Source organism: Agelaius phoeniceus, chromosome 1, assembly GCF_051311805.1.
Source record: "Agelaius phoeniceus isolate bAgePho1 chromosome 1, bAgePho1.hap1, whole genome shotgun sequence".
NCBI lineage: Eukaryota > Metazoa > Chordata > Aves > Passeriformes > Icteridae > Agelaius > Agelaius phoeniceus.
Window position 1 is genome coordinate 108,837,726 of NC_135265.1, and position 24,756 is coordinate 108,862,481.

At 39.4% G+C, this 24,756-nt stretch overlaps 1 long non-coding RNA gene across 1 annotated transcript in view; it reads right to left on the reverse strand.

Moving 5' to 3' along the window:
- Positions 1–17,388, reverse strand: part of LOC143696003 (uncharacterized) — a 67,925-nt gene extending 50,537 nt beyond the window's left edge. Inside the window, exon 1 of the long non-coding RNA XR_013185482.1 lies at positions 17,025–17,388. This is a non-coding gene — a long non-coding RNA (uncharacterized LOC143696003). The remainder of the gene's footprint in view (positions 1–17,024) is intronic.
- Between the last annotated feature and the right edge of the window lie 7,368 nt (positions 17,389–24,756).

Below are 24,756 nucleotides of genomic sequence, written 5' to 3' on the forward strand. Positions count from 1 at the left end.
GGGTTTCTTCTATTGTGCTTGTCACAACTCTTGACATGTTAAGTAGGACAAAGATCAGGACAAACATGGTGTATACCCTAAAGACAAATAGCTGTCCGATTTTCCTCCAGCTGGCTACAATCCCAAATTCTCATCAGATGACACATGCACCACACATCCTCCAGTATCACAAACCCCAATGTATCTGTCATTCATGCAGCAATTACAATGTTAGCTTAAGCAAAAAGAAGGGATCTAGGACTGTGAGGCATGAACAAATGACAAACTGAAGAAATCTGGAGTTGGATAACATGCCAAGCACTCAGTTCAGAAATCAAAACAAAATTAATTTCTACGTCTTCATTACTTGTGACAAGGGCCTCGCTTCAGCTCAACTCACTGGCTGGAAACCCGCTGCTGCCACCCGGTGTCACTCTGCCAGCATCGGCCTGCATTTACTGGGAGCAAGGCCTGGGCCTGGCCTGCAATACCAGGAGCCCCAAGACAGGCGCTCACAGCTCCTGGAAGAAGAGAATGGAGGAAATGGCAATGTATGCACATATTTGTGTGTGTACATATTAATCCCAGCTATCTAAGCCATCGTGTTGGCATGACCTGAAGAAAAATAAAGAAATGTGGGAAACAAGAAGAAATAACTCTGGTTGTTCAGTTATTGCCTGTATGAAGCAATCAGTAGATTGTTTTATTTGATTTGGAATCACATGCAAGCATATTAAATCCCCAGGAAATGAGTGAGGAGCAGGTAACTAGCAACATCATACCTCTTTTCATTTAAATAATTCACTTTCTTTCAAGTTTCATTTCATGAATTTTCTTCAGTGGTGCTGCTTTGCTAAGCAAAACCTAATGCATTTATTACAGCCCAGGGAATGAGCTGCAGGCTGAAAGGTAGATTGAGAAGAAAAGCATCCATTCATTGTGATTTTCCAGGTGATCAGTAATATTCAGGAGTCTAACTTGCCTTGCACTCCAAATTGATTGTTTTACCCAAGATAATTAAAACCTACATTCTCTGAGTGCAGCAGCTGCTTGTGAATGTCAATGTTTTGGCCAGAAGCCTTTTCTCAAGACAATTCACAGTGCAGTATTGTTAATATGCTGTCCTGTGGGGAGCATGTTGTGATTGAGAGACTTCTGCTCATCAGACCATACTCATTATATTCAGTTTTGCACTGAGTTATTCTTCTGTGACAGGTAGGGTTTCATTTTGTTCAGAGGAAATCGAGCTAAACATTGTTTTGTATGACATCCTCTTGAGAAGGAGCAATGTAGGAATGTAAAAATAGGGAGGGAGAAATTTAGCTCTGTAGGGTTACTGGGCTTTTCTTGCATGAAATAATAGACATGTTTGATTGCTAGAACATAAGTCAGGTTCCAGCAGAAACCTTCACCACCCTTAAGAATGATACAGTATGTAGATTGGGAAAAAATTAAAAACAAATAGCAAAATAATTTATGTTATATAAGATACCTCCAATCCCTGGACTTTCCAAAGCCCTTAATGAAATTTGCCAAAACCACAGCCAAAAAAGTAGAAACTGCTTGGGTGAAATTCCTCCAGCTGGCTGAACCAAACTGTTGCCTTCTAGCTCTTCCATCAGAGTTGGTGAGTCTGCTTCCCTTGCACTGACCACGGTGACTGGTCCATCCTCTGCAGAGTCAATTCAGCCCACCAGAATGGCAAAAATCCACTCACTGCTCTATCTTGTTGTCTTTATCTAGATGCACTGGCTCACAGCAGAGCTAGATAAGCCTTGCAGATGGCAGAAAGAAAAGAAGGGGAGTAGGAAGATTGGAGGCAAGGATCAAGTACTCCTGCTACAGAACTCCAGTCATGCAACTCATCCCTATCAGTGCTTTGCTTGCAAACAACCTTATTAATTGTTAGGTAGAATTTTTGAGACTGCATCTTTAATAAAGATGTCTTCATTAAACAGCAACAAGACCTCTATTCTGGGGAGAAAGTTACAGAAGAGTAGGCTGTCAACACAAACTTACATTTGGCTCTGGAATTGGAGCAGAGATTGACAGCCACACCAAAGAAATGGGGACATATTCACTAATGTTGGTGTGATTGGAGATGATTATCAGCTCTCACAGCAGGGAGTGTGTTTAATTTTTCAGGAGGTATTTTGACCTTGCCAGTTAAGAAATAAATTAAGGAACATATCTGCTTATGAAAGCTTACATAAGCATATCCACCCTTCCAGCTCCTGTATGGTAACAAGGCATTTCCAGCTGCACATCCTTCTCCTGTCTTGACAGGAAGGAAAGGACAACCAACCCTTGGTGAACACTGATTTTATCTCTTTTAAGCTGTTGACTGTGAATTCAAATAATCATCTTGAGACACAGAATCACAGAATGTCATACTTGACAGACACCTGGACTCATTTTCTTCTTTCTTCTCTCAGCAAAGCTAATATGAATCCTGATTTCCTAGGATAGTACTAGGTGAAACAGAGCAAAACAAGGAATAGGCCCTAGGAAAAGAGATATTAACACAGAAAGATCCAATAGCTTGTAAAGCCAGCATTCAGGTCACCAGAGTGCTGTCTAAGCAACATCTAGACATAGATACCAAAGAGGACCCCAGGTTATTCAAGAGCTCACCAAGTGTCCTAGTAGCTCAAGAGAGGGGAGAGTTCCAACAGTGATTGAGAAGGAGGGTGCCCTTTCTCCTTCTTCATCTCATATTGTAGCCAACCCTGACATTGAGTCCAGTTCTGGGCCCCTCTCTTCAAGAAAGACATTGAGGTGCTGGAGTGTGTCCAGGGAAGAGCAGCAGATCTGGGGAAGGGTCTGGAGCACAAGTCCTATGAGGAGTGCCTGAGGGAGCTGGGGCTGTTTAGCCTGGAGAAAAAGAGGCTCAGGGGAGATCTTCATGCTCTCTGCAACTGCCTGGAAGATGGATGCAGCCAGGTGGGGGTTGGCCTCTTCTTCCAAGCAACAAGTAACAGGACATAGCCTCAAGCTGCACCAGGGAGGTTTGGATTAGACATCAGGAGGAATTTCTTCATGGAAAGCATTGTGCAACATTGGAAACAGGGAGGTGGTGGAATCAGCAAACCAGGAGGTGTTCCAGAAACAGCTGGATCTGACACTTGGTGCAATGGTTTAGTTGACATGATGGTGCTTGGTCAAAGGTTGGACACAATCTTGGAGGTCTTTCCAACCTTAATGATTCTATGATCAAATCCATTAATGAAATTCAAACAATGGCCTGTAGAAGTTAAATCAGAGATCCCATATAGCCAGGCAGTTCCTGTGAATAAATGGCTGAGGCTTCCTGTTAAGCTTTCAGTGAGAAACAAGTCAAATCTTCCTTTGTGCTTCTCCTTCCTCTCAAACTCTGAAAAGTTAATGTTTGAATTGAGGCTCCATTATTTCTGTAGAGAAGGGAGCTTCAAAGCAGCATGAATACAGCATGCAGGCAAGTCAATAAACACATGTGGTAGAAAGTGAAAGCACTGATAACACACAAACAGAAGAGCAGTAAGAAGAGACACTTATAAGTCCAAATGTAGATGGTTAAATATGGGTCCATTTCAAAGTAAAAAATGATTGGAATTACGTTGGAATGCTATTCATAAATATCAAAATGTTTTACAAAGAACTGTATATTATTAGTTCCTTCTTTTGTTTTACGTAAGAGAAAACTGAAACCTAGATCTCTATATCCTTCCTAGTACCCCAGTGATTAGTGCTAACAGAGTGTGAATTCTGAAATCTGGGCACTTGAAAGACTGAAGGAAATGTCTTAGAAAACTCCCTTACTTCAACCAGTTCTGCAAGAGTACATCCTGGAGTTAACAAGCTCCAGTTCTGTTTCCCTGTCTCATGTCCCAGCCTTCATTCATTTTGCAAGCCCTTTGGTAATACTATTTCTATAGAAGCTTTGGCTCTTCTGAAAGAAAATGAAAAGCTGCTTCTTCATGGCAAGTTAGTTCTATCAGAGAAGAAAAAAATCAACAGCTTATTTAAGCTTTCATTATTTAATTGAAATTAAATGTGGCTATTTAATTACATTTATAACTGAACTTCTACTGCATTACAGTGGTATCTCTGTGAAGATGTAGCAAATTGATTAACAATGAAGGAGCAAATAATGTTAGCAGAGTTTGAGCACAAGCAGTAACCTCCTCTTAAATGCCCATTAACTATTGCTTCATTGATAATAAATTATGATAGACCATGTAAGAACTACCTTAATATTAAATGATCTTACAAGGGGTGCACAGGTAACAGGTACAGAATTAATTCATACAACTGGGCATAAAGTCTTTGCAATGAAAGAATTATTCATAGAACAGTCTGAAATAATTTTTCATTGCATTATCTTCATGATCCATCAAAAGACATAAAAATACAACAGGACAAATTATGGCATCCTCTGCTAAGCATGGCCATATCAGATGTGATCAACAATAATTGAAGGAGACTACTGCCTTTCTCACCAACAAGAGAGAATGTATCCATTTAGCAAGCTCCATATGAAGTTGAGGAGAGGAAACCCCTTGGACTAAAAGACATAATCTGATAGATGACTTCATTTACATTAACAGCAGAAATAATAACCAAGACAGGATACCAAACTGGCTGGTTGGTGCATATTGAACATCTCTTGTTCAATATGCACCAGAGTTCTTCAGAATTCTGAGACAGCATAAATATCCAGAGTTCTTCAGAATTCTGAGACAGCATAAATATCCATGTAACATTTCAATATACCAGTAGAGGCCACCACACACTTCACAAAACTACCAGACTGCTTGGTCAATCAGTTCACTCCTTTCCAAGTCTGGTGAGAGCTCTGGGCTGGATCACACCAGGGCCATGTTGCTGCTCACATCTTCACACAAAGTGCCTTCTTCTTCAGAGGCCAATTTATTCTCAAGTATTTTCCCCCTAGTTTGTCTCCTTTCTCCTGCAACCCAGAATTCAATCCCATACCAGTTCAAATTCATTCAGAAGATCCCATCTTTGTGATATGTTCTCAAATATGCCACTGAGGTTAGTTCAGTTGGTTAGAGGATGGTGTTAATAAGGCCAGGGCCCCTTATGGGCCATTCACTTAAGAGCTGGACTTAATGATCCTTGTGAGTTCCTACCAACTTAGAATATTCTGTGGTTCTGTGAAATTCACTGAAGAGTTTCCCTCAGTTTACCAAGCCACTGTGGGTGCAATGTGGCAAGGCTTATCTGTATGGAATACCAGTGTTCAGTGAGAAAGATGGCAATGCTCTCTCTTCAGACAGTGATCTACAACAAAAAGCCAGTACCAAAACCATGGCTAATCTACTGCCTCACTCACCCTCTAGATACTAGCTGAAGTTTTTAAGGTTCAGTGATAGAAAACTCTGTTTTCTATTTATGTTCATCACACAGCCTCCTAAAAGATATTAATAGTGTTTCTTGATACCCGAGTTTTTCAAAAATACACACAGGCTAGAAGTCATATTTGCACTCTGCTCATCAATACATACCAAAGCTTATTTTCACTGTTATTTACATTGCAGAGATAATTTGCAATTGTAGAAAGACTCTCTTTACAAGGTTTATATTGGTACTAAATAAAGACACACTAAAGGAAAGAAAATGGCATTTTCAGCATGAATATGACCAAGGTATTTTAAATTTTCATTCCCTGTTCAAATTCATGCATTGAACTGCAATAAAACAGCCAGTGAATAAACACACTGAAAGAAAGGATTTTTTCTGCTGTCTCTAAGGTTCGTCCCTCCCAGGCCATTGTCTAAATCCAGGACATATTTGGGATTTCTTACTGATGAATATTGCACTGCTAACACACTCAGATGTTTCTGTTGAATGTGAAATGTAAAAATCTAGATGTGTCCAAAAGTCCAGTAGATAGTGAAACATGGCCCTTGATTCATTAAAAGATGCTTTTAGGACTCTGTAACTTTGAAAGATTTTCTGTAATCTATTAAAATGCTCTTTCAAGAGGAAAGTGTAGGTGTCTTGTTATCTGAAGTACACAACACATATAAAGTTGTGCAAGCAGTATTACAGAGAGGAAAATACGTCTATGGAAATGAAATGCCAGACAGGTAGAGAACTGAGTGGGAGACGGATTAACAATGAGTGATAAAGATGGCAGACAGTTCATTAATGCTGTTTCTGAGCAGAATTATTCAGAAGATGAAGCTAAGACCATTTTATAATGTACATCCCCACAGTGAAATGCATTCAGTATTAGGCTTTCTGAGCCAATGTACAAAACATGAGGAATGTCTTTTCAATAGGCAAAGAGCAGCATTATGGAGTCTTGTTCAGAATGCCATTTCAGTTATGCTTTGAGAAAAATACAAAACAGGAAGAATAAATTAGAATTTTAAAATCTTACTTTAAAATTTAAAACTAGCTTGGTTTCCATGCAGAATGAATCCTCCAAATCTAAAGTAAAAGTCTGAATGAGTCTGAAATCTAAAAGCAAATATAGAGTGTGTGTACCCATAGATGTGGGATTTTTTCACTTGTTCTTTTCAGTAAATATTGTCTGCTCTCAAAAAAGAGAAAGAGCTAGGAACCTTCTGCTCCTGAAAACAAATCTTTAAACCATCTGTAACAATTCCCGAGGGTTAGCTCTGCAAAATACTGATTACTGTGTGTAAAACATCTGTATCTTAATTTCAAGTACAATTACACTTTGCACTTAGTATGAGTGCAGATGTAAATGAGTCCGCTGATTGTATTCAAGAACCAAAATAACTTGTATGAGTGTAAGGAACTTCTACGGGTACAGAAAATGTGTTTGAACAGATGTAGTTTTTTAAGTCTAATACTCTGCTATCCTGGAAAATATGATCATATTTTTTTCTTAAAACTAGTAAAAACTATTTTCAGAACAGTTCTGCAGCCTTTTTTTTCCCTCCCCTAGTCACTATTCTTAACAGAAGATCATATCAGACCTCATTTCTCTTACCAGAAGTCAGTTAATTCTAATTTCTGTTCTGAATTATTTCCCTGGAAACTGTGCCAAAGTTCTTTGCTACCTTAAGTAACTTTTCTTTCTTAGAGTTTACTTCTGTGGTGCATAAATAGTGACCTCCCTTCTCAGCTTGTCTACATCTGATGTGGTCCTCTAGCAAAACAGGATCTTGTGAAATATGATCTAGATGTTAGGTCATGCTCATAGCTCTTTTCTGAACGTGTCTCTTTTCACACTTCATGTAGGAAACCACTACTGTGTACAGCCTTTCTGCTGAACTGTGCCAGTGTTTTGCGCAACAACATCATGGTTTTTATTATCTCTGCCAGAAATAATGTGTCCAAATATTTGCTTCACTCCCTATGGCAGATCCTGATTGCTTATTTCTAATTGTTAAGACTTTGAGCTTAGATGTTGCTGCAACAATTAATTGATGCATTCCTAACTGTTATCCATCATCTCATTCTTCATAGTTAATTCTCAACGTTTTTTGGCTTTTGTGCATGTGATTCTGGTTCCATCACTCAGTGCTGCTTATGTCTGTACCTCCCTGCATTGTGTCATCCACACAGTGTACTCACTGCCAATGCATTTACCTCTTCCTGCTTTGAGCTTCTAAAACATAGCTTTGAGGTAGACCACAAATAACTTCTTTGTGACAACTTCCCTTTCAGAGTGTCTACCAGCGTAACTGTACAGTTAAAAAGCTGTCACACATCTAGTTACCCTGATGGCTGCTCCTATACAGGAAAGGGTGTCACCACATCAGTATCAGGATGAACTGATCTATTTAAATTTAAAGAAAAATTAAGGGGCTGCTACATTTCAGGCAATGGCATCAGTTGGAAAGAATATTTATTCATTTGAACCCCTTCTCCCAGCACCCTATTTAGCCTTAAATTTTCAGTGGGCTTCACAAAAAAAAAAAAAAAAAAAAAAAAAAAAAAACAAGGAAAAAAAAAGGTATGTGATACTTTCTATCTTTAATAAAAAAAGATAGCGGAAAGAAACTTGAATTCTTCCAAAATCAAATTCTAGCATATGAGGTGCAGAAGTTCAGGGATTTGGGAAGGAGGTGAACACAAATAAACATGCTGTGAATCTCAGCAAAGCCAACTGTATGTGTTTATAAATCATTAGCAAGGTCTACAACACCCTTGGTCCCCTATGACTTGAGTTTAAAGGCCATTTTAATTCAGTCACAAAAAAACTAGGGAAATAAGAGATTATGAAAGAGGCAAAAATACAGTACTAAAAACATTCTTATGGGTTGCCTGACTATAAAGAATGCATGTAATATGAGCACTTCATCTGGCCTGTCCTGCTGTTGGGTCTAGCTATGAATGATGTCTGTGCAATCAGAGGAGCAGAGAAGGAGGGCAGGGAGGTCCAGCAGCCAGCCACAATGCCAAATGATTTTATGTCCTGCCTGCTGCAGTCCTCTATTTCTCCATTCTGAGAAATTCAGTTGATGGGCCCCTGGGTGTCACTGTCATATTTTCTGAAAAGTCCCTTTACCAGGATTTCTCCTGAGAAGCTGAGAAGCCTCAGAGAAAAATGAAAATAATAATTATCTGATTGCTTCTCCTGTGTTTTGCTGCTTTGGAATGTGGTTGGAGATTGTTATATGCAACAGGTGGTTGTTTGATTGGTTTCACGTGAATTGTTTTGACTTAATGACCAATCACCATCCAGCTGTGTCAGGATTCTGGAAGCAGTCACGAGTTTTCATTATCATTCTTTGTAGCCTTCTGTCTGTATCCTTTCTCTATTCTTTAGTATAGTTTTAATATAGCATTCTATGGTGTAATACAATATCATAAAATAATAAATTAGCCTTCAAAGAACATGGAGTCAGATTCTCAATTCCTCCTTTGTCCTGGGGACCCAGCAAATACCACACTTGTGTATGAGGGGAATTCCTGGGTTACTCAGGTACAGGTAGACTTTCCCTGTAACAATCTTGCACCCCAGGAACTACACAGAACTACACTCTGATTGCCACCAAGAGCAGGAAGACAGTTCTACTTTGTACCTCTCCCTGCCTTGAGGCTAGTACTATTTCCATATGCAAGAAGAGTGAAATGGCAGATTTTTACATCCAGAGATTGGGAACAATTCTGGAAGCTTTAATATGCTAGTGTGATATATATTATGTAAATAATCTCAGGGACATAATTCAAGAATGCACAGAGAATAGAGAGTCACTGCTGGAGACCAGACATAAAAATGGTCCCTCATAACTTCTTGGGATTGATCTGGGCTCATACGTCAAAAGGCAAATAGAATGGAAGTAGCAATTTCATTACTGCATCTGTCAAAAGAATGTATTAATTGGTCCAAATTCTTTACTGTCTTTAATGGATTGAGCTGCCAGAGAGAATTAATGTCTCACAAATTTGGGTGAATTATAGGTTAGGATGCTCACAAGCTTGTCAGAAGAAAAATGGTCTCTCTACAACGAAATTGATGGCTAAGCTGAGCTTCTCCAAGGGCTAAGAAGAAACTGTGCTAAATTAACATGTTTAAAATATGTTTTGAAAATAAAAGAAAACAAAAGGAGCAAATCAAAGAAGTTTTCTGCTATCCAGTCTTATACTAAATATCTTGATTTCAAATTTAGCAACCCATCTCATAAAAATCTGAACAACACCACTGCAGATTAATATTTAAAAGAAAGGTGCCTTTGGGGGCAACTAGAAGAAAAAAATTACCATTACTCACATGCAGGGAATTCTCACTATTTTTTTACAAAATAAGAAAATTCTGTGCATAGAAATAGTATCCCTCTATGGACTAATTAGGTGGAAGCTGAAAACAATGTTCATAGTGAAAAACAACACTGACAGACCCTGCATGCGGACTTAGGACTTGCTTTCTGTGTGAAGTTCAAGATCTGAGCTTTTGACAACTTTAGATCACTCAGTGCTTGAAGACAGGCAGGGATTGTGGCTGATATAGTGAGGAACGCATGGATACAGTGACTGAACCTTTCATAAGGAATGGTATTTTCTCTACCACAGTTATAGCCAGTCTCTGCAACTCTCTCCTTATAAAGGCTTTGTTTGATAGCTTTTCTTTCTCTGTTGTCCCATGTTTTGGCCAATGATGCTTTTTTTTTCTCTATTTTGAACAGAGAGAAAGAGAGGGAAAAAAAAAGCCAGAAAGAATGGGAACTGAAATGAAAATAGTCTTTTGATGTGTAGTGCTATTTGTCACTCTTCACCCAAAACAGCAGAGGTCTGGAAAATGTTAACTGTCTGGAAAATGTTTTCCTACCTTTTAACAAAAAAGTCCTTATGATGCATGTTCTGCCAGCAAGTGGGATTCTGGTATAAAAAAGGTCATACAGAACTCAGATACTTTTATTCAGAAGTCTTGCAATGAAGCTTCATAGCTAGAGCCAGGCAGCAGCTTTCCTTTACACAACCAACTTCTTATTGGAACTACAGTGATGATCATATGTCATCTTTTCCTCACTGAAATCCCTGCCCATGGGGAGCAGGAACAGAGGATGTGCAGCTGGGATTTCCGAACCACAGAGGAAAATGCAAGCACGCTATAATAGGGAAAAAAATATAAGAAAAAAAAAAGGTTATCTGAATCTAATTCTTTGGATTTGCAAAAAAAGCAAACATTTCAGCTAGTTAATTACCAATTTTTCAGGCTGTAGTCAGTATTTGCACACATTCATTTCAATTAATTGTGATTACCACTATTGGAAATATTATTAAACATTATGTAGAGCTGATACAAAGCCTCTGTTAATCTCTCCAGTTGACAGAGGATCCTGGTTCTATAGACATACCCTGAGTTGGCAGGTTCTTGCCATCTCCATGCAGTCTTTCTAAAGGCACTGAGAAGCAGTAGGGTAGGGGAGCACCATCAGTGGTTCCCAGGTATGAAAATCATGTTGTTTCCTGAAGTCCTGCAGTGCAGGCTTCCCAGAATCCATTTCATATCTCCCCAGGATTGGAAGGGCTGGGATGATGCAGGTGACCTGGTGATCATTAGTGATTTGCCTCCTTCATAACTGGAAGTCTGAATTTTCCAGCAGCTCCTGGACAAAAACAGCTTGTTGCTTGGCACAAGACAAGGCAAACAGGCTGCATTTGAGCTGCTCAAGCATAACACACAAACTGTCTACTCTTGCCCTAAATTTAGAAGCTCATTGAATCCGTCTTGTTATTTCCTACTGCCTTTACATGATATGAAATAAGTGGAAATTTTGGTTTATAACCATTGGCTTACATGTTGTCAATCTGTTAAAGAAACTGACATAAAGAGATGGGTGTTGCATCTTGCCTGCAGCATTCCCAGGGTGAACTTCAGCCTTTAAAGACAAACTCAGTTTTGCCCACAGACACTGAAAACCAGTGAATCCAGTCTGGTAGCTGGTCACTGCCACCACAACCCACAGGCAAACAGGTGGACACTGACACAACCAGGACCTTTCTTTTCAAGGATTTAAAACTGAAGCAAAACACTTTCAGTACAAGCAAAACTGCATATAGTTCCAAGACAAGCAAAGGGGAACTGGGCTGATAGATGTCTTAGCAGTCTGTTTTAGAAGAGGTGCAGCTGCATCATAGACCAGCTAAGCTTTCAGAGGTTGTTTTGGTACATCCAAGGAGAAAGGATTGCAATCATCCATATCATAAAAACCCAAAACTTGAATTACAGAGAGTTGGTTCCCCTCCAAAGCTGGATTTCCTTGCCATCCACAGGCATTCCTTTCAGTGTTGGTCATAAGCACTCAAGAGTGGAGGAAAGCCTGAGTAGCTGAATCCAGTGCTATAACCTAAACAAGGGATGGCAGCAGTCCACCTGTGAGGCTTTTCATGTAGCTCTTTCCTCTCATCAAAGTGATGTCCCCTTTTTAAGAAGTTACAACTCTCATTTCTTTGCCTTGAGCCAGGTCCTTTTCATCTCAAATCCCATTTTTCAGTGAATTAGGATATCATTCATGTTTGACATTTAAGGCACTATAAACGGATGTTATCTTCTGTGACACAGTATTACCTGTAAGCTCACCAAAACTAGGAAAAGTGGTATTCAAGAGATGTTTTCCAAGTGAGAGCTGTTGGGGAAGGAGTAGAGGACGTCCCTAACAGTCTCAGACTTTTCTGAGAGGAATAGAAAAAAGGTATTTTAAAAGGGATGAGATCTCCCTACTCTCCCAAATTTCTCAGGCAAGTCAGCTGCATCAAATGCCAAGTAAGCTAAAAACAGGACTAGAACTTGCTAGAACAGCAGGGGCTTACCTGCTGTTAGCCCTAAGCAGATCATCTATCAGTGGCAAAGGATTCTCTGTCTCTGCACATAGACCAGCATAAAACTTCCCTGGCAGTCAGTGAAGCAAAACTTGGTCTGGCACCAGCTCCTCAGTGCTGATGTGAAACAGGATGTGGCTGGGGCTGTGGAGAGCACTGATGTCAGTGATGACTTCTTAGCCAGAAGAAGGGGATATCATTTAAGAACTGGGCAAATCAACAAGGCAAAAAAGAAAAAAAGAAAGCCCATGGATGGTTTCCAGGCTCCTACCTGATCTGCAGGATCCTAACTGCTGGTTCAAAATCATTTTCCTATGAAGCTGAGAAGGCCTGAGGCTCAATTCAAACCCTGAAAATCCTTTAAGGGTAGCAAAAAACAAACAAACAAACAAACAAACAAACAAAAACAAAGAAAACAACCAAAAAAAAACAAAAAAAAAAAAGAAAAAAAAAAGCCAGTGGAAGACAGTCTTGGCAGAGTAGATGTCTAAGTTTTCAAAGTCACAGTGAGAGTTCATGAGCTCAATAAGAGAATGTGTTCCCTGGACACTGAATTATGGTATCTTTATTTCTAGCATTTCTAATTACCATCTCTGTGCCGAGTTTGAAACTAAACCGCAAAGCTTAAAGCAGTGGCTACATCTCAGTATATATCAACTTTCATTTCTTGAAAACTCTTCATGTGTTAGAATTGCAAGCATAAGCATTTTTATTGAAAGACAAAGCCTAGATATCTTAACAGTGACTTTGTACATTTGACTCCTGCAAAAGTAGCAGGCCTGTGTCAGACAGTCATTTTCAACTTTTGTGTTTTGAAAAGTGCTAAAACCATAGTAGCACTAATGCTTTTCCAAGGTTTGTTAACCTTGCTGGCTAAACAGCTGCTCTCTGTCATTTTAGGGTTGAAAAGGAGTTAGAATGGCCTTGGCATTGCCAGAATTTGGGAAGCTGTGCTCTAAAAGCTTGAGACCAATTTCCCTCTTAGTGAAGGATGATTGGCAAATGTCGACAGGCTGAGGACATTTACATCGTGTGATGATGAATGTCACAGACATTAAATAGGGCTGCTGCAAAATTTAATGGCTGCTTTAGTTGCCTCATTTCTTATTAGAAAAGGTCACTTATTGTCCTAGCTTACTTGATTAATGCGAGCTCCTGTATCTTTATGGGGTATATTTACAGTATGGGCTTTGTTTGTTCTTCTTTTCAGACTATACCAAGGTTTACTACTCAACGTGAATTTAGATTTGTTGTTGAATACAGGCATTTTTCCAGAAAGCTTGTGTAAGCTATCCTGCTGGGAAGAGGCTTATGTCTGGGGCCTTAACACTTGTAGCACACTTTAGTACAATTTACTCTGGTGGGATGGCTGAAATTCTTGCCTGCAGTGCCATTTTAAATAAACAAATTACTAAATCCATGCAGCACTCCTCTACCCACATTCTATGAATTTCAAACAGGACTTTTATTTTTTTTTAATCATTGTTACTTTCCTGAGGTCTGGGCAGGTTAATGCCATCCATACAAAGGAAAAGCATTAACAAGTCATAGTTTCCTCATTCCAAGGATTTTCACCTTATATCAATGAGCTTTGCTCCTTCCAATAAGTCTCATTGCTGGGACATTGGGAAAAGACAACCACTTTTCTTCTAACAGGAAGGGACAAGTGACTTTGGATAAGACCTGGGACAGATTGGTAGGCAAGTTCACATTTGATATAGGAATCTTCATTTGATTTAGGAACCCTCAGTCAACTCAGTAAAGTAAAGTTTGTACTTAACCTCAAACATTTAGGCTTAATACCCTTTACTCGGAAGTCAATCACTGGACAGCCAAATGCAGCTGTATATCAGCCAAAAATGGAAGACTGTAGTGAAACTAAAAGCCATGAGTACTGACTACACTTCCCAATTCAACCATATTACTTAATCATTCCACAGTCCATTTACAATTCATATAAGACCTATCCTACCCACAGTCCCTCAGTCTGTTCTTATCAGTACTTTCCACTTTGCTTCACAGGCTTTTAAAGGGGCAAGGCACTAAACAAAGAAGTTTAAATAGCTGAGCTAAATATCTGCCACAGAAGTGAAATTGTGCATATGAGGTATATGTAATACAGCCATATTCATAGGATTAAACATAACATAATTTTATGACAAGCTAATGTCACAGACAGGCCATCCTTCTAAACTCCTGAATTATTAATAGGTATGCCAAACCTGTGAGGAATTCTAAAAGGTAGGCATTTATACAACAACTTCTAGGTTATTAGGAAATAAAAATAGAAATAGAGATGAGATATTTCATATATATTGTGTCTCAGCCTAAAAATCTACAGCTTGATTTTGCTTCTGAGTTTTGAGCCCCAAGCTTTGTTTAGGCTCCATTTATTGCTGTAGCTACCCCTACAGCCTGTCCAGCACAAGCTTTCAAGCAAAAGAGACAGCTGAAGGCTTTTACCTGATATTCTTCACAGATATGTCTCCCATTAGAGCAAGATCATCTTATGTTGGTGTACTAAACTGCTGAATATGGATAGCAATTATTTACCACAATTTAAAGACATTAAGAACTTGCCAGAATCAAATCAATTCTTGGTTAAGTAAGGTACATTAATAATTGCCAGTTGATGAAACTAATATGGATTTTATTTTAAACTGAGAGAGAAAAAAATATTCATCATCCTTGCCATTTTTATGGAGTTATTCAGAGAATGAATTATTGATTATAGGCACAGGACAAGTGAGTAGACTCTAGATATTTAGGTACTTGTCAGACTAAGAACTATGATTACATTCAAATGCAGAATTGTGACAAAATGGGTGCAGTGGCTAACAGTCCATTGCCAATGGAGAACAGCTACACATGGCTTGAATTAATTGTACAAAATCAGGCAAAAAAAGAAAGAATTTGGTTCTGGGAAATGCACAACGCAGGAACAAAGCGCTAATGTCAAAACAACACCAAAAATAATGCCCCTCCCCTATCTTCCACATTTCTGGGAAGGCCCCATTCACAGCTAGTCCCCAAAGTGGCAGCTCTGTGCCAGTACAGAGGTTCTTGTGTTCCCACAACAAGTCTGCAAGGGACAGCAGAAGAAGAGCTCGGGGGGCCACCTGCTCCAAAGCTTTTGGCACTGCAATTGCTCCCATGAGTAGGTCAGGTGCAATTGCATAGCTGTAGGCCAGTGTACACTGATCAGGGATCAACCATTCATTTTTGTGCAAATGCCTTTCTTGGATTTTTTATTATATTTGAAGGAATTATAGTATTAGAAATAATTTGCCTTCAACTGTTTCCTTGCTCTCAAAGGTCATGCTCTGCATTTTGAGCTGCATGAAGGCAGTCATGATCTTTCTTTGTGAGATAACCTCTCCACTAATTCTATTTTTCAGCTATGCTTATTAATAGTCACACAAGGATGTGATTTAGGGAACAGCATAATGATAAAATAAATTGTTACATTTGGTTAATGTTATAATTTGTTGGTGCAGCTACGCATGTGTGGCTAGGGTCACCATCTTCATAGAACTGTGTAGCAAGAATAACCTTTGATGCTTCAAGAGTGATCCCGCTGTTGACATTTTAACTGGAACGTTTTCATGGGGCTACTGAGAATGACATACAAACTGCTCTTTGAAAGGTCATACATATGTGTCTATTGATTTAATCTTTAGAGATGATTTCAGCAATCAAGAGGTACAGGTTTCTGCAAACATCTGTAAAAGCTCCACATGGGTTTCTTTTAGAACTGCAAGCAGAGTATTCACTAAACTAAATTAAAACTGGGATTTAATTCTAATTATTTATTTGCCCTTTAAGAAATATTGAGCATTGGGAAGAAATTCAAGCTCATTTTTGTTTGGAAAACTGAATCTCAGTAGTTAGACTCCAGTTATATTTCCTCTTTTGGTCAATGACCCCCTGAGAGAGTTAAGTGAATAATATTTTACTGTAAAGCATTTGCACCACCTGTAATGTGTTATATTCCAATATATTTCAGACCACTGAACTGAGATTTTTTAAAGCTGACTATACAGATACATATATTTGAGAATTTAAGAAGCTGTTTTTGTAGGAATTTACCATATAATGGGGAAGACTTTATATTTTCATTTGCATGAATACCATCAAAATGAGATAGTAGATGCTTGTCCTTCGTGAGTAAATAAATCCTAATCCTTAAGGGGAAAATGGGCATTAGATTACCCAGTGCAATAGCTCACTTGTCAGTCCTTTGGATAAACTGATGATTAAGGAAAAGCACTTTGTAATGCGTGATTTAACCTTGCTGATTTCATTATAATGATCTGAATGAGACATGTATGATGAAGTAACTTAAAATACATTAATTTCTCGACTGTAAAAGGAAAAAGAAATCTGTAAAAAGAGTCACAATATGCCACCCACACAAACAATTTGAGACCCTGCTGATCCTTCATAGGTTTGTTATGGAGGAAAACACAAAGGTCTGGAGTTATAAGAGGACTTCATTTCCACAGTGCTGGTGTTACATTATTTAACTTCAGTGCTTGGTCCTCCAAGCATGGCCCACAACACCCCCTAGAGTGACAACACAGCGTGTAGGAAAACAAAAACCCTCCCAATCAGCTCAAACATCCTGTACAAAATCCCCTCCTTAAAAAAAACCCAGAGAAAAGCCATGTTATTTCATTTCATTAATTTTGGTGAAGTAGCTGTTACAAAAGTGTACCAGGCTCTGTCCAAGCTTCTTAGAAAATGAAGAAAACATTGATCCTAATCAGATTTATTTATGAACTGGGTTCTGGACTTACCACGTCTTAACCACATCTTCTTTGTATTCCAGTCATCCTCAAAAGCAGGTCCTGATTTGGGGGGAACCTGCAGTAGCCCAAGTACAGTGGAGCTGGGCAGCAACACAGCTGCAACCCTGAGGATCAAAATTTTTTATTGAGAACCATAATATATACTTAAATCACTTTTGGGATCTGTGCCCAAGTTTCTTCCTGGCATTTTCTCTCCAGCTTCTGCATAACTGGAGTGTATTTTAAGGGCCCTGTAAAAAGGACGTGGTAGGGACTGGAAAGCAAAGTCTGATAGGGGATGGAAACATGGACAAAGTCAATGGCATATCTGGTGGGGATTTACAGTGGAATGTCCCCCAAGGCTGCAATGACACTGTTTCCAGTTGCCAGTGTTCCTGCACTGGTTGCTTAGCTGTCACAGTCTTTTTCTTTGTAAGCTCTGCAATCTATAGAAGGTATGATAGTCTTTCCTGAGACCAACCCACCCACTGATCTCTACCGCCATGGGTGCAAGCTATCATCTCTCACAGGGTGCTCATCTTCCTGAGGCAGATTTTTAATAGCTGGAGAAGCCAATTTGCATGTGGATTGTTGTTTTTAGGCATATAACCTGTAGGCATATAATCCAGTTCAAAAATGTGTTATTCCTTTTCTTTATATGCTCTTTTAGTAATTTCAAATCTGTACACCTTAACTACTTTTTATGGCTGTTTTTCATACAACTTTTAATTAACAATAGCTTTTCACATTAAAATTTAATTAATTTTTCCCCCATAGTGAATCATTGGTCAACAATTCACAGCAAGTCTTATTAAAATCCGATGTAATTACTCTCTGCATGTACTGAGAACATTACAAACACTTGGTTCTTATGGTCACAATGATTAAGGAATTGAATTTGCTGAATATTATTGTTAGAGCTTACACGTCCACCAAATCAAATGTATTGGTCCTTTGTGTTAGACTTGTAAAAACTCCACTTCACCCAGCCAAGCTACTCAGCTAAATCCTTTCTATCAGATTGGAATTGGAAAGGACTGTGGCGTTGGTAGGAAAATTTGTAAGTGCCATTCTTCTTTTTGCTCTTATTGCTTGGATTGCTGATTGCATTCTCCCCTGTCTGCCTCACTGGATTTTCCACTGGGGATTTACAACAGCTCACCATATAAAGAAGGAAAGAACAGAATGAACCATTGATGCCTGCCAATTCTGAAGAGGTTATTTACCTGGGGCTTTCAAGTATTTCATAATTATTTGACGCTACTGATGGCTTTTGCCAAGTCCACATATTTTGGGCTCCTGCTGCAAGCTGCACAAATACATTCCAGGGTTCCAATTATGCACCAGCTCAGCCCAACACGTAGCTCTTCCACTCAATTTACGATGCTAACAGGTGTTTCTTAGGATTTATTATGTGAGGTGCCACTCATCACCTACCTGCCATCACTTCTTAGGTGTCAAAGACTTATTCTGCCTTCTTTGTCCCTCCTCACCCTCTGTACTTGCACATAAATCACCTCTATTCTAGTAAACTGCAAGGTTCTTTCCATGATGCTTCCTTCATAGAGGCCAATTCACAATGACTGTAGAAAGTAAACAGACAGAAAATTATTCAAAGTGCAGAAGACCTCTGATCTACATTTCTAAGACCTGGTCTACATTTTCAGAGCAAAATTCCTAGTTAACAGGACTGGATTAAATGTGCAAAATAACTTTTCTGGCATTTTGATTTTTCAAAAGCTTTTAAGACACAAAGATCACCCACACTGCAGAGTAAGGATCAGTGCCCTCACAAGTCTGAAGGCAGGGTGCATTTCTCTTGCTTTCCTTATAATCAAAAGTGTTGGAGACTCTTCACATCCATGTACTGCTCTGCAGGTATTGACATTAAACCCTGTTCCCATTCCAGGTGGGCTTGACTTTGACTGACAGTGACCTAATCTATACTGGTAAAGGTGTCCCTTTGGGTGTCAGTGCAAGTGATGAGGATATCGAAACCTGGATTTACAGAAATGGAGATACTCAATCTGACTCCTTTCTCAAGCTAGTAGTGATTTTCAGATCTGTTCACAGTATCTCACACTGATGATAAGAACATATTGTATTTCAAAGAGTAATCAGTTAGGGAAAAAGCAAACACATCCATTCTGTCAAAACAAAAGGAAAGGAGAATAAGAACATGTTTCCTTTGCAGGACAACTCACCAATTTCAAAATGCAACTTCAAGGCATTTGGGTGCAAAGATCTACTTTCTTCTTCAAATGATTCAACTAATTGGCCCAACTAACTTGAAACTGTAGCTCTTAGGGGATGAATCATACCAGAATGACTGGTGAGCCTCTGTATAGGTACAGTTCCCCAAGAGCCCCTTTATATGTACAGCTCCCTATGAGCTAGGCGCTCCTTTTAAAAAGAGGAAAGATAATTTCCCTGATTTTTATCTCGCTGCTATTATCAACAAACATGATTCCTAGGAAAAAAATGAGAAGGAAAAAAACCACAAAACACAAAGAAGAGTTGCTAAGTCACACTGTTATGAAGCTTTCTTCAAGTGAAGGTATTGCAGAGGAAAATGTATGAAACAAGCTATCAGGGGAAACCATTGCAGTGGGCCTGTCTGCTTTTTTGCTGGTGTTGTTTTTCCTTCACACCTGAGCCTTGGATAGCACTTATTAGAGCATTCCTGACAGAGCAACATAACCAGGAGAGGTATTTGGACAGAGGTAGAGATACAACAGGGAAGGCCAACAACAGTTCATGACACAAGGACAATTTTGTGTATTGATTCTCTTCAGAAAGCCTGTAGGGAAGACAAGGGACTGAAGAGGGGGAATACATTAAGTATAACATGAAAAATTAAGTTCCTACTAGAGCTCTAAAATTCCTAGCTTCTTTCTCTTTCTTTTATTACCTTCCAGTATTAAATATTTCCTCTAATTCTATAAATTTACCTTCGTATTGGCAGGAATTTTTTGCTCTCAAAAAGAAGAACAGAGAGTTTTCTAAATCGCAGATAAGATCTAGCATCTGCGGTTGCTGAATAAAAGAACCAAAACTTACACTTTCTTTGATGACAGACAGAAAAGTGTGATGACAAAAGCTGTGTGAAACTTGGTGATAACAACAGGAGCAGTCTGCATGGCTGAGGCAAGGGTTTTAAAGAGCTTTTCTGTCTGCGCGAGCTCACAGCAATGTTCATTTTTAGTTTTGAAAGTTACAAAGGAATAATTACACCTTTTAGCTGGGAATGGAAATGCAGAAAGGCATTGTGGGCCCACTGTAAACTTTCTGATGGAGGAATTCTAGGCTTTCAAACTTGCAGTGTTAGGTTAGACTTGCACATCATAAGCAAAACACATTCCAGCTGATTAGGTTCTCCATCATGTGCTTTATAGCACATGAATGCTTGCTTCTTTAAAAATACTTCTATAGTTAACTTTAATGCCTATTGCATAAACTATTAATGCCAGGACTCCAAAATGGTGACAACACAACCAGTTGTAAGCTGCAGTATTTTATGGCTAAATACTAAGTGTAAATATGAAAATGAGATTGGAACAGGCCTTGCTCAGCACTGTTTAACATTGAGTTTAGACTCTTCCCTTTAAAGCACACATAACTTTCCACATCAGCTTTCCCTTATGTGTGTTTGATAGGTGCTTGAATGCATCCCTCAGCCCTGATGAAATAGGTGCTCCTATAGTACCCTCAGAAGACCCACCTTTCATGGAGAAATAAATGACTGCAGTGGCAACTGCAGAACAAACACAAGTTGGCTACTGCATATTGTCACAGCAAGGATTAGTCCTTATGAGAACTTTATTACACTTTGTCATATTTGTGACTAGGCAGCTGTGAAAACATGTAAGAATCCTACACAGATTTTCCATTTCCTGCCAGCTCACTAAAACAAAGCAATGTGGCTGGGAAAAGCAGGGTATATGCAACATAAATGGTGAGATAAAGCTTAGCAAGCCCGTTCAACTTCATGGCATGCTGCAGGATGGAGAAGCTCATGGGGTTTTTAGCTATCCAACCCTCCAAGGCAGCTGGACTGAACAGCTGGGGGAGTTCTTGTTTTAGCATTTGTGAGCTGGGGAGCTTGAGTGATTTCAGTGCACAAACTCCTCAGAACACACCCTTCTCCATCTAAAAACTTGGAGACAGCAGCTACTTCTCATTCCAGATTCCAAACATATCCCAGGCCCACCTCTCCCTCCTTGATTCTTAGGAGATGCTGGAAATGCTGGTTTTGTACAGCTGGTCAGAGAGTACCTTAAGCACCTGGTTATTCTCATTTCCCATTTACACCTTCCTTACTCTTCTCAATAATCCTCTCATTGCCTCGTATGGCTGCAGAAGATGATTAGCAAATAGAGACAAGCTAAATGAGTCTACTTTAGGGAAAATTTGAGCTCTTCACTGCAGTGTCATCATCTCTGCCTTTAGGCCTGAGATGGCAGCAACCTGAGAAGAAAAGCACAAGAAATGTTAAGCATAAAGGAGAAAGTGGCCACTGGTGCATTACAAATTCCCTTCACATCCCAGTCTTCACAAAACTTTGCAATTCTCTGCCTTCATTCCCTATGAATGGGTGTAGAAGATACCCGCCTGCCCCCAAAAGTATAAGGCTTTTATTAATGCAGCTTGATAAAATATCCAAGAGCAATTCTTAGTGGTTTTGGGAGAGGGTGTGTGTGTATGTGTGTGTGTATGTGTGTTCCTCAATGAACAGAACTTTTTCAGAAGTTAAAATAAATAGGTTTTCCAATGAACTACAGACAATCATGAATCCTAGCACTTTCATTTTCCCCTAGGAATTTTATAGTAGCTTGCATGTAAAAAATGAATCAAAAATCCTTTTGAAACCAAACATAAAGAAGAGACACCACTGTCCATGCTTTTCTGCAGAAGAACAAAAGAATTAGATGAAAGATGGTAGACATGTTGCTTAGGCAATATGGAAAAATGCTCAGAGGTTATGCTTGTGAATGAAATATAAGACTCTGCAGAACAGAAAATAGAAATAGAGGTAGAAGATTTATATGGGGTGCTTGTTTTTGTGTGTTTTTATTTTTCAGGAAATTGGTTTCATGTTCCCAGTACTGAATGTATTGAGTGTCTTCATTTCCCCTTTAGTTTTCTTGACTACATACCTGAAGCTCTATTGTGGTGGCATTATTTTGAATTTCCTGATTTCAGGACAGGTGCTTGAAATCTAAACTAAATAGCCTGAGATGATTCAAACATGTCCTTAAGTAGCACTGGGCTGCTGTGTATTTGCCACTTTAATGAAGTGACTGCAACAAGACATTCTGTCATCCAGAGCAGCAAAAGCCTCACTGCATGCTGCAACAATTTAAGCTCAGCTATTCTTTTTTTAGATTTAATATCTTTCCTCATTTTTTGCTTCATCTTTTTGGTCATGGTGTCTACATTAGGAATTTCAGCTGTTTCACTCCACAGCTCTTTTCCTATTGAGCTTCATGTCCTAGTGTATCATCAGTACCCATTAACAGCTGCTAGATTTGTCCCAGCTGTTTTATGGAGCTCACCCTGACACATTGTGGCAAATTGGTATTTTACAGTGCACTGTCTATTTATTTTTCCTGTGTATCATAGAACTTGCATCCCTTGCTGTTGTAGGAGATCCCATCATGTATTGCTTTACATATTATTCCCACATATGTTACAAAGTATGAAGCACTCACAATAAATATGCCAGTGAAAGCTGTTCTCTGGTCAGCCTTTTTTTTTTCTGCTAAAGAACTTTCTTTTTGTGGACAAGAAAAAGTCATTAAGGATGTTTTTACTCAAGTAAGAAAACAAATGAGCAAAAGGTTGGATCAGAAAAAATAAACATCAGATGAAGTGAAGCTATGGACTACAGATAAATTGCAGAATAATTACTGTCAATAGCTTTGTTATTCATTTTACCATTGCCAATCTCCTGTTTTTTTCAATGTATAATATTTAGATAAGAGATTACCATTGGGAGTTACAAGAAGGAAGACAGGAAGAATAACATCCAGCTATCCAGGCTCTAGATAATCTCACAGTCAGGATGCCTTTGCAAAAAACCTGACGTGTCATTAGACTATACTAAGATTACCCTGAATCAATCCTATGTATCTATCTGCCCAGCTGGAGGCTAAACAGTGACAGATGTAGGGCAAGCACACATCAGCCTCTCTCAAGCATTCCCCAAGCTGCAAGCAGCCCTACCCCTACCACAGAGTGCAAATGAGGTGTCTCCAAGCTGGAAAACTGCTTAGGAGAGGGTCTGCATCCCAATCCTCCACAAGCATGTTGCAAAACTTTGAGGTAGTGAGGAGTGAAGAAAACTGTGTAAGCTCCCTGTGAGCACAGGGAAGAGTGGGTTTTGGACAGGTCAGTCTCACAGGTGGCCATCACTAGAGACTGACAGGCCAACAGACTTGCAGTCTTTGCTCAGTCCATGACCCTTTGTGTTGTGTCAAGCCTGATCACATGTCATGTGCACACAAGAGAAGACCCAGAGCACTCTGGATTCAAGCAAGTCTTTCTGACCTTCGGGGAGTACATGAACTTTAATGCAGCTCTGCCATGAAAAAATAAACAGAACTACTCTACTGTCTCTTTTTTTAACAAGCAAGGGGGCACACAAACCTCTGTGTCCTTCACATCTGTGAAGTGGCTTTGTGTATGTGGCAGGTTGAGATTATGTTCTCCACCCGTGAGCAGACTAAAAATCCCAGTAGTGTCTCTCCCCTCACAGACCACAGGCTTTTATGGTAGATGAAGCCCTTATCCAGCTGTGCCCTTCTTCCCAGAAGTAGTTACAAACAACCCCAGGCAGAGGGGGCAGGTTTCACATCACCTTCATTCAGAGATGTAGATTCACACATGGAAAACTGTAACTGCAGGACCTTGGGATACTGACAAAAACTGGATTAAAACTCCTCAATTAAACCTCAGACTTCCATGAAAACTACTAGCACTTGACCTCCTCTTGTGATGGATCTGTAAGTGTTAATTTAGAAGGGGTAGCTGGTGACATTTACCTGATTCCCCCAGTCACTTTCTGCATCAACTGGACTGCAGACTCAATGGTTGGCCTCAAAAGGTGGACTTGATGCTTTTAGGGGCCTTTCCAACCTTACTGACTCTCTGACCAATTCATACAGCTGCAGTAGTAGTACTGTCTGTCTGTTAGGGGAGATTCCAATCCCAGCTTCAGACTGGGGTCCGTGTTGTACACCCACAGAAGATAACCAGCAGCTTGAGACAGGTTCAAAACTGTTAGGAGCAGATAAAGTTGCAAATAAGACTGTGAGCACAGAACTGGCTGAACTACAAGCAGGGGAGTTACTAATGGCACCAATATGGTGTTCTGTAAGGATCTGTCTTGTGTCCACTAGCTTTCCATGTGGTTGTTAATGGGCTGGATGGTGGAAAGGATAATGATTCCTAAATCTACAGGGTACATCAACATGGAAAGAGAGAAAGGGAAGAAAGAACAAAAATTCTGACAAATTGGAAACACAAACAGACAAAATGGTCTTAGGGACACGCAGAAGCACTGACTTGCGTAAATACACCTGGCAAACTTCTGGAAAGATGGGAGTTTTGCAGACAAGAATCTGGGCATATGTTTTGTTTGAGTGAATAATATAATATCTGCTGTCCAAAAAAAAAAACAAAACCAACCAAACAAAAATAAATCTTATTGGACCATATGAGCAAAATCTGCAAGGAGCAA